The sequence below is a fragment of the Amblyomma americanum genome, chromosome 1, assembly GCF_052857255.1.
Source record: "Amblyomma americanum isolate KBUSLIRL-KWMA chromosome 1, ASM5285725v1, whole genome shotgun sequence".
NCBI classification, from domain to species: Eukaryota; Metazoa; Arthropoda; class Arachnida; order Ixodida; family Ixodidae; genus Amblyomma; species Amblyomma americanum.
This window is the reverse complement of record NC_135497.1, coordinates 61,282,939-61,302,444: the sequence shown is the minus strand read 5'-3', so window position 1 is coordinate 61,302,444 and position 19,506 is coordinate 61,282,939. Positions and strand designations below refer to the sequence as shown.

At 51.0% G+C, this 19,506-nt stretch overlaps 1 non-coding gene across 1 annotated transcript; it reads left to right on the top strand.

The window, feature by feature from the left end:
- The first annotated feature begins 18,924 nt into the window (after positions 1–18,924).
- On the top strand, positions 18,925–19,006 carry TRNAS-GCU (transfer RNA serine (anticodon GCU)). Its single transcript has one exon. It is a non-coding gene; the product is annotated as a tRNA-Ser (tRNA).
- Positions 19,007–19,506: the final 500 nt, after the last annotated feature.

Below are 19,506 nucleotides of genomic sequence, written 5' to 3'. Positions count from 1 at the left end.
AGGCCTTGGTGAAAATATGGAAGACTCCTTTGTCAGTTAAATATGATTGCCTGATTTCTGTTTATTTGAACAGGGCTGCCCTCAGCTATTTCATTTGATGTTTACACCTTTATATGACTAGTTGCTAAAGAATATGGAAGCGTTTTGTTTCGCCTTAGATCCACAGTTGGTAGAGAAAAAATAAAGTAGCTGAGGGAACCGTGAAAATCGGGATGTATTACTGCATGGACCTGTCAAGCTTTTGTTTCATTAAGACTGACAGTTATGACACTGAGGAAATCTACTCAGTGGTGCAGCTCTGTATGTGTGCTGGCTGTTTGACGATATAAGGAAGTGGCCCCTTGGCAGGCAGGCCTCCTTGAATTTTTGGCACGCCATTGCAGTGTGCACAGCTAGTGTTTTATTCTTGAATGAATTCACTCTGTACATTTCTTTTTCGGCGCAGAGGTTTTCAGAGAACCTCCTGGCCTGCTCAACTTCAAAAGTTCTGTTACGCACTCTTCATAGCTGACACTTTTTTTCTTTTACTTCATGCTTTCTTGTATAGGTGCAGGCTATTTGCAAAAAAATATTTCACAAATTATATTATTGGCTTGACCTGAACTTTTCGTTTTGTTAAGATCTGCTACAGTTTGCCAAAAGAGCAAGGGCTGGTTAGTTTCAAGGAAGGAATGAAAATTAAAAAGAGAGAGGTGGTAATTGCCTCCAGCCCGGCCAGATTGAAAACCCTGTGCATACATGTCGATCTGTCTGAATGTCTGAATGAATTTCTGCACGAGCACAGGTATGCATACCTGCAGATTACGCACATTGGAAACTTAAAATCACATTGTTCGAGTTTTGAAGTAATGATTGCAATACTGAAGGTAAAATAGCAGTGCCTTAACAACAACTCAACAAAGAGGAGGCAAATGTGTAAGCCTTTCAGAAATAGCAGTGGTTTATAAAGCGAGGGCAAATGGACTAATCTCACCCAAGTTTCAAAACTAAAGCAATATTTTCGTTATTTTATTATTTTACACTACTTACAGCAGCATGCTAGAACATGATACATGAACATGATACATAGAACATGATATACAGTTATTAACTGCTGGTTCTTTCGTGTATTTTGTCTCTGTTCACACGCACACAGTCAGACGCAAATATTGAGCGCTGAAAATTGACGTGAATTGTTCTGTTTGCCCACTAACCATGGCCTTTTTTATGCCCGCTGTGTAGTGCGACTGTGAACATCTGTGTTCATGGGAGACATGGGCCTGGTGCCTGCCATTTTTAAGGAGACGGCTGTCAACTGCTCCTTCGAAGTGTCAATTTTTGTTCTCTTGAGGTATTTGTCTTGTGTTTTGATTCAACATTTCACTGTTTTTAATCTTAAGTAGCAGTTATGTTTCATTGAGGCAATAAAATGTTTGATTCTTTAATTGAAGCCATTTCTTGCTCTTTTTTTTGCGCCGAGAACACTGCCTGCATTGAGAAAATGAACCACCAGAGCGGCTATTTTTATTTCTTTAGTCTGAATTTTACTTGTAGTTCTACTATGATTACATTTAATTAATACAGTTTGCCTTCCCAAAATTTCATCTTGCAGCAGGCATTGCAAGAATATGTCACGTTTCCACAATTAACTTATAGTTACGCAGCAGCCAAAGGGAAAGGTGCTTTGCGAAGAGCTCTTCGTGATGTCTCAAGAGCATTAAGAGCTCAGTTTGGAGAAAATACGGATGTCTTGCACACTTAGGAAAAAAATGTGTGTATCTGAGAAAACTTGTTGCCGTGCTCTCTTGTCCCTCTTGGCATTTCGACAGTTGTCTAGAGAGTTGTCTAGAGAATTCGGCCAGTTGTCAATTGACTGGCCAGGCAGTCAATACATGAAATGACAAAGTAGTTTCTTTTGCACTCTTGATATGCAAAGTTTTGTTGCAAAAGAAACTTCTGCATTATCTCATGAACTAATTACCTGGTACCGAGACTTCTGCTGAAGCAAATACGTCTTAAATCAGCAGACAACATTCCAAGCGTCAGACAAGAGAGGCAAAAGACAGCACAGCAACAGGTTTTCTCACACACCCTCAATGCCCATATTTTGTCTCCCAAGCATGCAAGGCGCTTGTACTTCCTTCACAGTTCTTACTGCTTGTCGGACATCAAGGATGGGTTCTTCCTAAAGTTCCTTTCATTTAACAGCATTACATTACCACAGATACAAAATGGCTAAAATACATCTATACAGCTAGGTAAGACCTCTATTAACCAACTACTAGCATCGGATACCACAGCTACAAAAGAGCTAAAACGCTTCTTTACAGCCAAGCAAGGTATCACCTAGAAGTCTACAAGATGTGAAGGAAAACCTCTTGTAGTCGACAGATAGCGTTACATTAGCCTAGGCTACAGGAGGTCTTCAAGACTTCGGACGGCTATATAAAATCTTGGCTATACTTCTTTAAGACGTGAAAACGTCTTGGTGTAGATGACTTATAGATTTATACAGGAACTTTTCGTGTTTCGTGGGGTACGAAGAGGGCTCTTTGCAGACGGGGAGCGCATGAACTCGACTTCTGGCCGCGGAAGCACTTGGATGTGTCTGCCACTGCCCCTGTATAAAGTTTTCAGTGGTCCCAGTATGCGGGCGCGCTGGTGGCAGGAATTTTACCAGCAAATATGCACAATTCGCACAACTATGTGGCACTGCCTCATCCACCAAAAAATCTACCGATGCTATCTTTCGATACGTTTTGCGTATCGGTATTGGGCATCCCTTGCAAAAAAGGAAAGTATCGGTATCGAAAATACATTTTTAGTGTACGGAGCATTTTAACGATACTTGAGCATGTTTGGCAGACAGATGAGTTTATGTTGAGCTTCTGCACTCTCAGTGACAGAAGAGAGAAAGAAACAGGCTCACCGATACGGTAGAAACAACACCCCTTCACGGTTACTTCAAGTTGTGGTGGTTGCAAACAGAAATGGAAGACTTTCGACTTCATGCTCAGGGCCTTACATAACGTTTGTTGTTTACTTTTTAAGCACGGTAAAGGTCTTCCACACGTGGGTAAATGGCGCCATCAGCACCGGCAGCGCCAAATGCATCAGCTGACGCATTTCAGCGCAATTGTTGTTCTTTCTTCAGAGGTACAACGTAATGATGGCGGAATGACGTCACGACACGGTAGTGAAATGAAAAATTCTGTTGTTACGTCACAATTGTTGTACTGTATGATCGTTGTGGGGTGTTTTAGTTACCCACGCGAGGTCATGTGATCGTGACATCACGGCCGGTCCTTGACCAATCCCGGTTTTCTCGACACGCCAACGTCAACCACGACCGTTTCTCCTCTGAACGGGACCCTTAACGCTACAACGCGTTAAAAGCCATCTTCATGAAATACAACATGGCAAAGTGCTCGTGTGTTCCTGCATACAGAGGCTTTTTTCATTTGCTTGGCTTAAAGCACGGCCGCGTCGCGAGGCTCTTTCGCACCGAAGGTTTGAGGAAATGCTGTTACTAACGCCCGTTAAGTAAAAGTCCTCTAAAGAACTGAGATTAGCAAGATATGTTTTGCCTAATAAAAAAATTTAGCCCTTTTATTCTTTGTTGTTTTCCTTCTGGCCTTTAACGAACAATGTTCAACTTCAAACGTCTGTTAAACATAGTCCTGGGGAATACCTGTTCGGCTTTCCCAAGCGCACGGAGCTTGCGTCTTTTAGCGCACAGCAAAGGCAGATGTAATCGGTAAATAGTACAGCAACAAACGGAGAACATCAGAAACAGTTTCAAGTTTATTCACGTGTAGTCAAGAGATCAGAGACCGGTTCGCACGAGCAACATTATCTTGAAAAAAGATTTTGCTAGGCTGCAGGGCTAAGGCATGTGCTAGCTGCGTGGCACGCGACCCACTTCGCCCAGCGTGACGTCTGACTACCCGCCGAACCAAGTGAGTGACTTGATGGCATGCATTAATGGCATGTTAAACGGAGGGCGTGTTCTGTTTTGTGTGAAGGTGCATGCCAAGAACCTGGCATTGTGTTGAGTCGGGGTATCAGTTGGTCGTTGATGTGAAGTGAGACGGGTGATTGATTGCACCGGTGATATTGCGTGTGCGTGAGGAGAAGTGGTCCATATTTTTCTGGAGCGGCTTGAAGTTCGGTCTATGAAAGAAAGGAGGGAGATGGGACCTTGGCGCAGAGTGTTCTCTACATCTCCGGAGGACCCGCTGGTACACCAGAGTGGCGACGTCACCGGCGTAGAAATGATGATGCAGAGTGGAGATGGAGGCGAGCGTTCTAGCTAGGGCGGTCATGCCGAGGTTGAGGGGGGGGGGGGCAACACTGCACCTTGAGAAGTGCCACGTGTTAGGCTAACTGGGTCAATGAGGGCCTTTTTCAGAAAAGGCCGGGTTGCCGCTCTTTTGAGGTGCGTGACGTATACATCGCTGTCGACGCATACATTTCATTTGTGAAATCGGCCGCTTGCGGCGACACCTGTATTTCGTTTTTTGTTCTTGATTAGCTTATAAAAGCCCCGGTTTCAGTGAGGATTGTATGCTCGTGATTACAATGCGGCATGCTTATGATACAGGCCAACTTCTATGTGTTTGCAGTGTCGCTTGAATAGAACGAGATACACGAGGCAACAGGGCCGCAAGTGAGAGACTTCCGGGACGTACTGCATGCATGCCCACACGGCCTCGGTCTCTTTAAATTACGTGTTTGATCGCCGCGGCTACTGCAGACGGCCTCATCATCGACCGGACGAAGAACGTCATGCCAAGGTGAGCTGCTAGCGTTTACTCTGCCCCCTATGCCAAGCGCCGTCTGAAATGGACTTCCCGACACGGCATGACAACTGGTAAGCCTTGGTCACAAAGCCAGACCTTGTTCGCTCTTTTTCGGGGGTTGTATTTTCGTGCATCGCGGTAGACGTCTGACATTAGAAATCGAGACAGCAGTCGTCGGTGGGTGCTCACTCCTTTTTCTTTGTTTTGGAGCACCTTTTCGAGGACCAGCCACTGCAGCCGCGCAGTGTGTGCGTGCGTGCTTTCTAATCTTGGACGATCAGTCAGTGCCTCTGCGTAGCGGTCTGCAGGGGAGCGTGTTGTAAATCACTGCGCTGTATATGCCTACATATAGAGGCAGCCCGCAGGACGCCAATGCCATGTGATGACCCCCATAATGCGCAGGTCCACACGGGACGGAGAGGCAAAGAGACACCGTATGGCTCAGTTTAAACAAACAGATATATTCAATAATTATACATGATTAAGATTCAGAGGCTGGGGCGTCCGAGCTTACGTGCCGACGACTTCATGGGGGCGATGGAGTGGCTCCGGAGTTGGGCTCGAGCGGTTGCTGGCAGAAGCTGCACGCCGTCGGGCTTCGGCGCTGAAGGCCCTCTTGGCGAACGATGTCGTCCTGAGCGTCGTTCTTCCGTACTGCTTCTCGATTTTTATATCCTCTTCTCCACACTCCCTAGGGTGAGGACGCCCACGCTGGAGGGGAAGGAGGGGGGGGCTAGGGCTTTCACTTGGGCGCACAAACATACCACCGCACTTATTGTCTCGCCCCCCTCACGTGTTGAGTCCGAGGGAAAGAGGGTTGTCTTCGCGGTAGCGCATAGCGTCGGCTGTGGTACGGCGCGCTCTGGCCCGCTGACAGTTCCCGCGGGTCACCGGCCTCCATTCTTCATCCATCAACTGACACTCGCTCCTCAAGGTAAGGCGCGCTCTGGATCGCTGACAGTTCCCTTGTCCTGGAATGTGCTCGGGAGGGCCGCCCCTGGAACCGCCACGCCAATTGGGGAGGATAAGCCCGTTTCCCCGCGGCGACGGCGGCGGGTCCCTTCGTTCTGGTCGTCACTCAAAGAGCATTGCTGGGTAATTGATGATGCCGCTGTCATCTGGGTCTCCGTCTACGCCGCGCCGTCGAACGCGGAACCTCGTAGCACACACAAGGAATGTACCTCGTAGCACACACAAGGAATGTACCTCGTAGCACACACAAGGAATGTCACACTCGCTCACCCTCCAGAAGAATGTTCTCCGAACATTTGAGTCCACGCAGCTCCCCTTGTCTTTCTGAATCGCCTCGCACAGTGCGTCCGACAAAACACTTTTCGCTGCACTCAACACCACTGCACAACACCATATGCCTCCGCTGTCATAACTGGCGTCTCCAGGGGCAGCACTGATCTTCTTTTACAGATAAACATGAAACTCAGCACCCAAGCCTCTCCTTTCTAGTCCAAACTGGACGAAATAAATTTACCACAGTTACAAAGGAGCTCCCACTTCTAGCACGATCACGGCACAGACAAAAATATAGATAACGAAAGGAAGTAGGGCAGGTTCTGCATGCGCTCCGCATGCTCTCCTGTGAAGGTGTTACTTAATGACAGAAAGGTTTAACTACTAACTCCGATAACTTAACACATACGCATATAGCAATGTTATGAGCTGCGGCATTACACAATTCTGACCAGTTCACAACTCCGCTCTGTTTACACCATTAGTCCGAATTAGCTTTCCGATTTCGCAGCGGATATCGGCCTTCATGAGTCATACTAAGTAAGTCTGTGACCCTTTGTCTGCTTTAGGACTCGCGAGGGCTCGTGGCAGGAGCCTCTCCTGGCGTTATCTGCGCGGCAACCTCGCGCGCTTCTTCTTCTAGCAATGCATGAAGTAAATCCGGTGGCATTCTGGCCGTCACCTCTGGCGCCTGCCGAACAAATGCAGGAGAGGGCGTTTCTTGCGAACTATCTGCGCGCTCCGCTTCACTTCTGTCCCCATCAAAATCCGCGCTTTCCCTTTCCTCATTTCGTGAATACTGAACCGGTGCCGACTTGAGGCGATTTGCGTGTATCCTTATCAAGCGCCGGTTCACGTCTCGGACTCTGAAGTTTACCGGAGAAAGCTTCTCGACAACCTCGCACGGTCCTCTCCACTTCGTCTGGAACTTACGAGCTAGCCCAATCTGCCTTTGGCAGTTTTCAATGTACACGCTGTCCCCCACATTAAACGGCGCGTCTCTAGCACTGCGATCGTGCACCTCCTTCCTGCGCTTCGCCGCTTTCTTTAAGGCCTCCTTTGCGATGTCCCTCGCCACTTGCAAGCGCGATTCTAACTCCACCTTATAGTCGTCCAGTGAAGCGTATGGGACACGACGGGGGCCCTCTGGCACTTCACTAGGCTGGTCCGGGTCTCGGCCGTAGAGAAGAAAGAATGGCGATTCGCCCGTGCTCTCGTGTGCTGCGGAATTGTAGGCAAACATTGCATACGGGAGCCACAAGTCCCAGTCCCGCTGGTCGCGCGAAACAAAATGTGACAGGAACCCGGCCACGGTTTGGTTCAGTCGCTCCACCGCGCCGTTGCAAGCCGGATGGTACGGTGTTGTCTGCTTCTTAGCGATCTTAAGCAGCTCGCAAACTCTCCTCATTAGCTGCGACACGAAGTTCGTTCCCCGATCTGTCAAGAGTTGCCTCGGGGGTCCATGTCGGAGCACGATCTGTTCGACAAATGCTCTTGCAACCGTGTCTGCCTTCTGATCTGGGAGTGCTACCGCTTCCGCGTATTTTGAAAGGTGGTCGACAAATACTAAAATGTACTTGTTTCCGGAAGTGGTCGTGGGAAATGGGCCCATTATGTCTATACCTGTCCGCTCGAAGGGAGCCGAAACCTCAGGGAACGGCTGAATTGGAGCTGGTCTTCGTCCCTTGGGTGTTTTTCTTTCGAGACAGGAATGACACTTCGCACAGTAGTCTCTAACATCCTGTCGCATGCCACTCCAAAAGTACAAACGCTCCACACGCCTGCGTGTCTTCGCTACGCCAAAATGACCGGCGCATGGCGCATCGTGAAACGCGCGAAGAACCCTTTCTGTCCACGACCGAGGTATGACAACTCTCTCCCAAGCGGTTTTCTCTGGTCTCCCTTTCCTGGTTGGCCTCGTGCGCCGACACAGGGTGCCGTCTTTGCCAACGAAATAACCTAGCTGTTCGGGGTGAGACGGTGCGCCCTCTAAGCTTTCGATTATTCGCTTCAGGTCAGGATCTTTGCACTGCTCTGTGCGTAATTCGGCGGGGTCGACTACGGGGACAAACTCATCTATAGCTGCCACGGCAGCTGTGCGGCTGAGTGCATCAGCATTCAGATGTGTCTTTCCTGGCTTGTGCTCAACTTCAAAGCAGTATTCCTGCAGGTGTAGATTCCATCTAGCGAGTCGCGAGCTAGGGTCCCTGACACTCATCACCCATTTCAGAGGATGGCAGTCTGTGACTAGCTTGAATTTGCGGCCGTAAAGGTAGCATCTGAAGTGCTTTACTGCCCAGACAACGGCGAGGCACTCCCTTTCCGTAGCTCCGTACTTTTGCTCTGTGGGGCTCAGCTGTCGGCTAGCAAAAGCAACGGGATGTTCTTTGCCCTCGATAACCTGAGATAGCACGGCACCAACTGCGAACTTTGACGCATCTGTGGCCATAACGAAGGGCAAATTAAAATCCGGGTGGCGCAACAGCGGTGCACTCATTAGCTTCCTTTTCAGGGCCCCAAAAGCATTCTCCGCGTTTTCGTCCCAGCGAAAGGCGACATTTTTGGCTGTTAAGGCGGTGAGCGGCTTAGCGAGCTTGGCGAACTCCTCTATGTGCCTTCGGTAGTAACCGACCAGGCCGAGAAACTGCCGGACCTGGCGGACGCTAGTCGGGGATGGAAAATCCGAGACACACCTTAGTTTCTCAGGGTCCGGTCGCACGCCGTCAGCTGAAACAACGTGCCCGAGGTATTTCACCTCGTTTTTGAAAAATTGGCACTTAGAGGGCTTCAGCTTGAGACCCGCTCCTCTTAGTCGCACCAAAACCTGCTCAATATCGCGCAAATGGTTCTCAAAACTGTCACTGTATATGATAATGTCATCCATATACACGAAGCACAGCCTCCCCAGAAGACCTGCCAGGATAACATCAGCGGTTCTCTGCCAGACAGCAGGGCTGTTGGCCAGACCCATCGGCATTCTTTTCCATTCATAGTGCCCTGAGGGCGTGTCGAATGCCGTTTTCTCGGCATCTGCCGGATCCATTGCTATCTGCCAGAATCCCGCCGCCATGTCCACTACCGTGAAGTACCTGGCAGAGCCCAGCTGAGAAAGCGTCTCCTGTATATTGGGGATGGGGTATGGATCGATGCGAGCTACGGCATTTAGTTTGCGGTAGTCCACTACCAATCGATACGAGCCATCTGGCTTTTCCACCAATAGTGCTGGTGCTCCCCAGGGTGACTTTGAGTGTTCGACAATGCCGCGATCAATCAGGTCCTGCACCTGCCGCTCCATCTCCCCACGTTGGGAGTAAGGAATCCTGTACGCACGCTGGTAAACGGGCGATGAAGTGCCGGTTTCTATCCTGTGCTTTATAACGCCACAGCAGCCCAAATCCAGGTTGGACGCGGCGAATACCTCCGAGTAGTCGTTCAGCAAACCAGCCAGAGCCTCCCTCTCCCTGGAATTTACGTGAGAAAGATCGAATGACACCTTTGGAGCAGCCGGAGGACTAGCATGCTCTACAGTTGCGAGTACCGTATCGGTGGGCTCACGTTTCTCTATCGCAGAGGTGAAGAAAGCCAATGTTTTGTTCTTGGGAAGGCTCAGTGGCTGCTGGCTACAGTTAACCACCCGTAGGGGCACTCTGTGGGCGTCATTAACTGTCACGAGGCACGCGGCTGCCTTCAGGCCATTGCTGAGAGAGTCGACCGGCTCAAGCACTCCCACGGCGCCGCTCTCTACATCTGAAGGCACAAACGCGTACAAAATGTGCTCCGACCAAGGAAGGACGACCGCCTCATCGACCAGCCTGACGGCAACCCGCGAATATACCTTCTCCAATGATCCCACTGTTTGACGGGTGTCAATATCGGTAATGCGAATCTCAGCCCCTCTCCTGTTCAAAAACGGAACTTTTGAGCCGCCCGCATTAACCTCTTCCTCAGAGAATGAGACTACTACCTTCCCTTTTCTCAAAAAATCCTGCCCTAATATACCTGACACTCCGTTTGGCAGAGACACCGTGTCCGGGCATACGTAGCAGGGGTGCTCCAATGCAATTCCGCCGAGAGAGAAGTGTAACCGGTAGAGTCCACTTATGCCAAGAGGATCCCCCGTTATGCCTACAAATTTGGTTGCCATACCACCAGACGCTTCCAACACCTCGCGGTCCCCCTTCCTTCGAAGCGTGTTAAAACTGCTCTCCTTAAGCAATGTCACCTTTGACCCCGTATCTATCAACAATTCCATGCAACAACCATTTAACTTGCAACGCACAACAGGGCATGCCTCGTCGGCCACACAAACTACCACCACCTCATCATCCACTGCTCCCTCCCCACGCTCCTCAGGCTGGGGAGGACTAACTAGTTTTTTGTCTCGGTATCTGGAGCCCCGCTGTAGGCTTGCTTAGGGCGTGTCTCGCCTGCTTCTCTTTGTGGCTCCCCACGGCGCACGTTTTGGCAGAATCTGGCGATGTGTCCGCGACCCTGGCAAGCGAAGCATACGATTTCTTCAAAATCTCGCATACCGCGCCTGTAGCTTTGTGGCGGTCTCCGGTTTCCAGCGAATGAGCGCTGTTGAGCGCGCGCTTCAACCTGGCTTTCTACCTGCTGAGATAGCAGCTGTTCTAAGCGATCTAATCGCTCTGTCAAGAGAGCAACCTCAGGGTTGAGCACCGCTCTCTCTATGACGCGTACTCTCGCTGCGGCTGTCGTTAACGCCTCATTTCGTTCCTCATCCAATGCGGCCTCCACGGCTTGGTCGAAATTGCTCGGCTTGCGCGAGAGCACGAACCGGCGCACGGGGTCTTGCAGACCAGCCACGAACAAAGCGGTCATTTCCTCTTTAAGTATATCCTCCGCGTATTTTTTCTTTAGCTGGTCTCCTTCCTCCTCCCTGCTTAACGTATCGCGCGCTAAGCGCTGAAGCCGCGACGCAAACGTTCGCACGTCCTCCCCTACCATCTGTACGGCGTCACGGAACCTCTGTACCCGCACGTGACGTGGTTCAGTGTCGAAATGCTCAAACGCGAGCTTCTTAAATTCCGCAAATGATTTTGTGGATTTTACTTTTTCGTCTCGCCATGCAAAATCATGAGCAGCTCCTGCCATCTTACACCTCGCCATTCCCAGCATTTGAGCATCGGACCATCCCCCCATTTTCCCAATCTCTTCTAGCATGGAAAAGAAATCGCAGATTGGAACCCCTGTCTTATCTCCCGTAAACGTCGGAATGACGCTTCCTAATGCCAGCATGCTTGCTCCGAGCGACGGCTGTGGAGTGGGAGCTCCCTCAGATACAGACATTTTTTTTTCTCAAGCCCTCCGGTGCCTCAAGCCTCTCAAATGGGGGTAAAAGTCCCACAATCAGTCCCGTGATTCCCTTTTGATTACAATTTTGAAGTCATGAATGTCGCAGCATTCAGAGGACATTTGCTTTTGAGACCCCACTTCTGACACCAGTGTGATGACCCCCATAATGCGCAGGTCCACACGGGACGGAGAGGCAAAGAGACACCGTATGGCTCAGTTTAAACAAACAGATATATTCAATAATTACACATGATTAAGATTATACATCAGAGGCTGGGGCGTCCGAGCTTACGTGCCGACGACTTCATGGGGGCGATGGAGTGGCTCCGGAGTTGGGCTCGAGCGGTTGCTGGCAGAAGCTGCACGCCGTCGGGCTTCGGCGCTGAAGGCCCTCTTGGCGAACGATGTCGTCCTGAGCGTTCTTCTTCCGTACTGCTTCTCGATTTTTATATCCTCTTCTCCACACTCCCTAGGGTGAGGAAGCCCACGCCGGAGGGGAAGGAGGGGGGGGCTAGGGCTTTCACTTGGGCGCACAAACATACCACCGCACTTATTGTCTCGCCCCCCTCACGTGTTGAGTCCGAGGGAAAGAAGGTTGTCTTCGAGGTAGCGCATAGCGTCGGCTGTGGTAAGGCGCGCTCTGGCCCGCTGACAGTTCCCGCGGGTCACCGGCCTCCATTCTTCATCCATCAACTGACACTCGCTCCTCAAGGTAAGGCGCGCTCTGGATCGCTGACAGTTCCCTTGTCCTGGAATGTGTTCGGGAGGGCCGCCCCTGGAACCGCCACGCCAATTGGGGAGGATAAAGCCTGTTTCCCCGCGGCGGCGGCGGCGGGTCCGGTTGGGTCCGGTTGGGCTTAAACCCCTTCGTTCTGGTCGTCACTCAAAGTGCATGGCTGGGTAATTGATGATGCCGCTGTCATCTGGGTCTCCGTCTACGCCGCGCCGTGGAACGCGGAACCTCGTAGCACACACAAGGAATGTACCTCGTAGCACACACAAGGAATGTACCTCGTAGCACACACAAGGTATGTACCTCGTAGCACACAAGGAATGTCACACATTCATTTGGATGCTATCTCTTCTGAGAACGCCATAACTGCTGTGGACGCATTTAGGTGACACGCTTTGTTGACACGACCCCTTCGACATAGCCTAGAAATGCTTTTACATTAATAACCTTCCTCAAGCATGTAAAACATTTCAACAACATACAAGCAATATAAAAGTCACGTGAATGTAACATACTTGAAAACAGTTCAGCAACTCTGCACGAGCATGCAGGCCCGCCAGCTGGTAAGCTTCACTACATCGCAACGCTTTGCAAGGACCAACAGCGAGGACTACACTTGAGCTCCGCAACACAGCACAACATGCCACTCACACTCTCACCTCTGAACGGATAGCATGGATTCAAGCCCGTCGTCACTGAGGGGTGTCCCATCGGTGATAGTGGCGAATAAGTGATAAGGAAATGTTTCTGAAAAAATAATGGGGCGGTCATGCAGTCTACGGCAGGCGCATTCTAAGAGGTTTAGTTGCAAAGTACTGGCAGCTGAAAAAAAATTAGCTGCGGTTTAACTAAAATGAAATGAAAATTGGTTTTTGGGGAAAGGAAATGGCGCAGTATCTGTCTCACATATCGGTGACACATGAACCGCGCCGTAAGGGCAGGGTAAAGGAGGGAGTGAAAGAAGAAAAAGGTACCGTAGTGGAGGGCTCCGGAATAATTTCGACCCCCTGGTGATCTCTAACGTGCACTGACATCCCACCGCACACGGGCGCATTAGCGTTTCGTATCCATCGAAATGCAGGCGCCGCGGTTGGGTTTGAACCCGGGAAATCCGGATCAGTAGCCGAGCGCCCTAACCACAGAGCCACCGCGGCGGGTCGGATTAACTACTGCTGAACCTGGTTTGAGAGCGAAAGCTGTGGTGTATCGGGCAAGACGCGGCTTGGCGTCGGCAACGTTGAGTGCGTTCCGCACACTGGACAGGCAGCGCGCCGACCCTGCCATCCTCGCAGGTTGCAGTTAAATTAATGGTTGATCAAGAGAGGTTGGTCACCCATTGAACGCTGCCGCCTATTGCTGCAGTGCCGCGTGTCTGCCACAACGCGTCAGCGCTAATGCATGCAGTCCACACCCCTCTCTCACCACCGCCACGGACCCGAAAGCGTGATTGCGGCGTCCACTTACCCAGGAAGCCAGTTCATTATGCTCCCTTCCGTTCCTCAAAATCATGGGAGTCTAGAACGTTGCCAACACCAACGCCAATGAACGTCGACGGACTATAGCTTCAGTGCCGCGTTTCTGCCACAACGTTGTCAATGCCAACGCATGCAGCGCATATCTGTCACAACTTAAAGCGCGACTGAGGTCCACGGCCCCAGGGGAAAGTTATGCGCCTTTCCTTTGCTTTCGAAGCTTCCGCTCTTTATCGGTTTCGGCACAGCTGCGGTGATGTCACATGGTTATGAAACACACGCCGAACAAGGTACGGAAGGGAGTAGTAAAGCTTTCGCTCTAATAGCTCCATTTGGGGTACGTCCGGCTTCACGACGCACATCTGTCGTGGCGTTTTATCAGAAAGATGGGTTCTAAATGGTGTTGCGTACTTTGTCAGTCTCCTTCAAAAGACTCGCCAACTGTTAACTGCGTTCATGAGTACACAGTGAAATGAAAAAAAAAATTGCTCGGAAAGTTTTGTTCGAGTATGTTTCTATGGAACTCACGCCCGGTACCCCTAGCCAAGGGTGACACACGCGCACGCATCGTGGTGTTTTAGAAATTCACTGCCTTTGAAATTAGTTTTCAGCATTTCAATGTCTGTTCTGGAGTGCGCTCGGCTTTATTCTCGAAGGGAAAACTTCACAGGTGTACTGTGAAGTTATAAAACTGTTTTGAAAACTGTTGTTTACATGTGTTGCTATGGGCAGCCATCCCACTCGGGACGCAAAACTGGCCGCTGGTGGCGCTGAACGGAGCGCCGACGGTGGAGGCGACTGACGGGCGCACAGTGCCTCTCGCAATGTAAAATTGAAAATTGGTTTTTGGGGAAAGGAAATGGCGCAGTATCTGTCTCGCATATCGGCGGACACCTGAACCGCGCCGTAAGGGAAGATATAAAGGAGGGAGTGAAAGAAGAAAGGAAAAAATTTGGCTGTGCTTTAGCTCTGGTTAACCCTAGTTGAATTGCGAAAGCTTCGTTTCCTCGGCACGTCTTCTACGCAGCGTCTCATTCTGACGCTCTCGAGAACTCAAACCGGTCTCTTCCGCAGTTGAAGAGTCACTCCGGGACGTGGCACGACTTCTAGCCGCATCTTCGTTACGACGCTTTTCGAGTCGTGCAGCGCGTTCTTCTGGCGTCTCTTGAGCGCGTTGTCTCCTCGCTTCGTTCTGTCGTTGTCGCGTGTCTTTTGCGCTCTCCATAACGACTACAATACACTGAGGCGAAGCGCATATATATTACCCCCGCGAGGCGACACCTCCTCTCCCTCTACCCCAGCGGAGCACATCTGGTGGAGAGAGCGGCGACGACAGTGGCGTCGACGGCGGCGCCATCTGTTGGGAGCGCGGCTGTGGTGTTGCTAGGCAACGGCGGCTCAAGGTCGTTCGTAGCCACTGCATACGGCATACGGCTGAAGTGCGCGACGAGCCGAAATGGCTCACTGGCTGGCGTAGTAAAGCTTTCGCTTTAAAAGAAGTGCCGTAGTGGAGGGCTCCAGAATAATTTCGACCACCTGGGGATCTTTAACGGGCACTGACATCGCACACAGCACACGGCCGGCTTAGCGTTTCGCCTCCATCGAAGCGCAGCCGCTGCTGTCGGGTTCGAACCCGGGAACTCCGGATCAGTAGCCGAGTGCCCTAACCACTGAGACACCGTGGCGCACTGGTAGCAAGTATTCTAGCACAGACTAATATTGGCGGTAAAATTTTTCTGCAAGAACTCACTGTTGCGATAAATATTATTTGCTGTTTTCGTCAGTTGGTATAGGTGGCATTCACTGGCGCACTCGCCGCTGTGGCACGGTGGTTAGCGGGGTCGGCTACTGATCTGGAGTACCCGGGTTCGAACCCGACCGCGGCGGCAGTGTTTCGATGGAGGCGAAACGCAAAGGCACCCGTGTGCTGTGCGATGTCAGTGCACGTTGAAGATCCTCAGGTGGTCGAAATTATTCCGGAGCCCTCCACTACGGCACCTCTTTCTTCCTTTCTTCTTTCAGTCCTGCCTTTATCCCTTCTCTAACGGCGCGGTTCAGGTATAGGCCGAGGTGTGAGAGATACTGCGACATTTCCTTTCCCCCAAAACCAATTTCATTTAATTGCACAGCCGCGCCGCGGCGCTGTCGTGCGGTGCGCCTCCGCACAGTAAATCTACCGCCGCCTAATGTTCCTGTATATGCTCATAGCATGGAGGATTTGTGGTAGGTGGGGTGGGCTGCCAGCGTCATGAGCCTCAGGGACATGAACGTTTGAGTTCAGTGGGGCCGTGCGGGGGCCCAAGGACCTGCGTGTCCTAATTTCCCCTGTGCCCATTAGTTTTCACCACCACCTAGCATGAAGTAAGGAAAACTCAGGAGAGGCCCTCGCTATACGAGCTGCACTTCAAAAAGTGTGCCGGAAGTAACGTGTTTTCGCAGACACTACTGGGAGTCTGGCCGACGGCGCAGCCAATGGTAACGCGGGGCGCATCGTCGTCGCCTGCTACATTGTCTGCTGCGCATGCGCAAGCTCGCCGAGATGGCGGTCTAGTAGGGGGAGCAGGGGGAGCCGGCTTCAAAAAATTCGACGTAACCGCCTCTCCTCTATTCTTTGCTTCCTCAATGGCTCATAGGAACACTACCGCCGCTGGCCGCCATGATTGAGGTGCACGTAGCAGACGAACTCCTGCTCCGCAAGCATGTTTTCTCTTGGTGTCGCATTCAGACTGCCGTTTGGGATCCGCGTGCGTCAGAGATTCGGCTGGTAGTCGCTGGGTGCGATAGCAACACGTAACTACGTCGTAAACGAACGCCACTTCGATTGGGCGGATGCGCTTGTTAGCTCTGCTCGAGGCGACCGAGAAAGGCGCCGCGACGAAAATCGCTCGCGGGTTTGGTTCCCCTCGATTCTGGGATAGAAGCTCGGAGGGTGGTCATTGACAGCAGGGCTTCCGTCAAACCGATGAGCCGCATATAGTTCAGGTACATTTGCGGGAAAGTTATCGGTGATCCGGCCTATCGCTACGGCCTCTGGGGTGCATGAGCACACCGGGTAAATATCTGACAAAACGCGCCGATTATGCCTGGCGTGGCAGTCCTCTGCACATAACGCATACTCATGATCAGACTTGGGAAGCCTTGTTACCACTCTGGAGGAGTCGTTGTTTTGCATGAAGGTGTTCAAAGATTGTCCCAACGGGCGCTCATAAGGCAGCAGACTGGGCTAGGTAGTTGTTCACTTTTGCACTTTGCACGCCATGTTGACAAAATTCGACACCACAGTACACCCTTCCAATTTTTTTAACATGAACGCGCGAGCGTCGACTGGCCGGCGCTGCTGCGCCGGAAGAAGGAGAGAAGAAATCGTGCTAGGCAAGGGCACGCCCACAATTCGTGCTGCTGGAGTAAGCTTAGTCTGCTAGGCAGTTCTGATTAGTGGGAAGCAACCCCTGCCCAATATCGGCTGTTGAGCATCGGAGCCCTAAGAAGCTGCGAGCAAATGTTTTCATCCGCTGCATATAGCGTGGATGATTCTGAAAAGAGCATACATTTGGGAACAGCCTAGCATGCCCAAGAAACTAGTTGCAATCGTTACTTACAATAAACTGATTGAAGAGGAGCCTCGATTTTGCCGTGTTAATTTTGTTAAAGCAAGTGCTCTCGAGTCGCTACCCGCAAATGCAACCGGGGCCTAGAGTCGTCCTTGGAACGCTACGCGTTTGCGCCAGGCCACAGCCACAGACACACGCAGCAGATAGAACACGAAACAAGCGCTCTCGGAACTCAGTCGTAAAACTTGCTTTGCAGGGGTTGCTTCGCACGAAACAGAACAGCCAAGCAGACGACGCTAGCTACAGCGGCATGATCGGCGCGCATGCGCGTTCCCTCTACTGATTTCCTCAATCGGTAGAGACGTCCCCTTCGGTAGAGACGTCTCATCCATTTCCCCCTCACCTGGCCCCCAAGAGCGATGCCCAAAGGGCCAACATACATCGGGACCAGTATCCCCCTCCCCAGAATACCTCATAGCATGAACCACCACCACCACCACCACCACCAGTCGACGCTCCCGCGTTCATGTTAAAAAATTGGAAGGGTGTACATGCTAGCTGGCACTTGGTAGTCCACGCTTGTCACTGTCGTGTCTCTTTTTCGTGCCGTCATCTGGCAACACAGCGCTAACATTAGTGAGCTGTTTTGGTAGGGATCGAGGTTGCAGCGCCAGCTCGCGAGCTTGCAGTATCACCCCGATGCAAACGCACAGCTCACATCGTCCACGATATAAAGACGCCACTTTGGTGGCCACGGCTGCACCGAAAAACGAAGCACATGCCCCAAGAATTCATTTCAAGATCAAAGAAAGCACACGGTCACATTCTTTAATTCAACATTGAAAAATTAAAATGAAAACGGTTTTTCGGGAAAGGAAATGGCGCTGTATCTGTCTCACATCTCGGCGGGCACCTGAACAGCGCCGTAAGGGAAGGAATAAAGGAGGGAGTGGAAAAATAAAGGAAGAAGAGATGCCGTAGTGGAGGGCTCCGGAATAATTTCGACCACTTGGGGCTTTTTAACGTGCACTGACATCGCACAGCATACGGGCGCCTTAGCGTTTTGCCTCCATCCAAACGCAGCCGCCGCAGCAAACTTAATTTGGTGGCCATTCTGAGCTTGTTTAGGATGCACTTCGTCCAAAAATTTCGCACTTCGTCCAAAAAAAAAAGATGTAGTACAGCTTGGAAATCAACAGCTCTGCGGAGGTATACGAAATCCAGTAAAGAAAGAGCCCCGCAGACGCCCCGCAGCTACTGAGTGGCGCTGAGTCACCGATCTCTTCCCCGCTAATTTGCCTGAACTACATCCGACTTCGGTTGTACGGAAGCGCTGCTGTCAATGACCAATATCCGAGCTTCTATCCCAGATGAAGGGGAACCAAACCCGCAACCACATTTCGACGCTGCGCTGGTTTCCTCGATAGGTTCGACAAGCGCAGCTGCCCAATCGAAGTGGCGTTCGTTTACGACGTAGTCACGTGCGTCTGTCACGCCCAGCGACAACCGGTCGAATCTGCGATGTACGCGGATTTCAAGCGGCAGTCTGAATGCGACACGCGAAGAAAACACGCTTGCGGGTCGGAGTTCGTCTGCTAGGTGCACTTCAATCATGGCGGCCGGCGGCGGCGCACCACAGCGCCGCGGTGCGGCTGTGCGCCAGTGCATACCAAATTCACCTGAAATGAAGAAATCAGTGTCAGGCAGAGCGTACTTTCAGAAAAAGCTGCGAGTTCGCAATGTACGCAAAAATAAACATTGATAAAAATTCTTTATGTGGAAGCCAGAAGGCTTAATTTGCACCTCCAAAAATTAGCAGATGTGGTGACGAGGTGGCCGAGTGGTTAAGGCGGTGGATTGCTACTCCACTGGGCTCTGCCTGCGTGGGTTCGAATCCCATCCTCGTCGTATTTTTTGCTTTTTTTACCTCATTGACCCCCGTGTATTCCTTTAGCGCCGCAGAACGACGGCAGATGTGAAAGAAACAAGAAGAGCAAAATTACTACCACACACAGCTCGTGATGCTGATCCGAAAGACGCCGGTTTGATCTTGGCCATGGCGGTCGCATTTCGATGGAGGCGAAATGTTAGAGGCCCGTATACGCTGTGCGATGTCAGTGCACGTTAAAGAATTCCAGGTGGTGTAAATTATCCGGAGTCCTCCACAACGGGGCCTCTTATAGCCTGAGTCGCTTTGGGTCGTTAAACCCTATAAAAAAAGGATATAATGATAAATGCAGCCAACTCACCCAGGTTCACTTTCGTAGGAAAGTATTATCGGAGACAAAAGTTTGCTGGACGCGAGTTTTAGAAGAAACGTTCATTGTAAATTCAAGTAGTGCATGCATTTACGCTTAGCCGCATTCTATACGCAACCCCATATCTCAAATTCAACCGCACGGAAACCG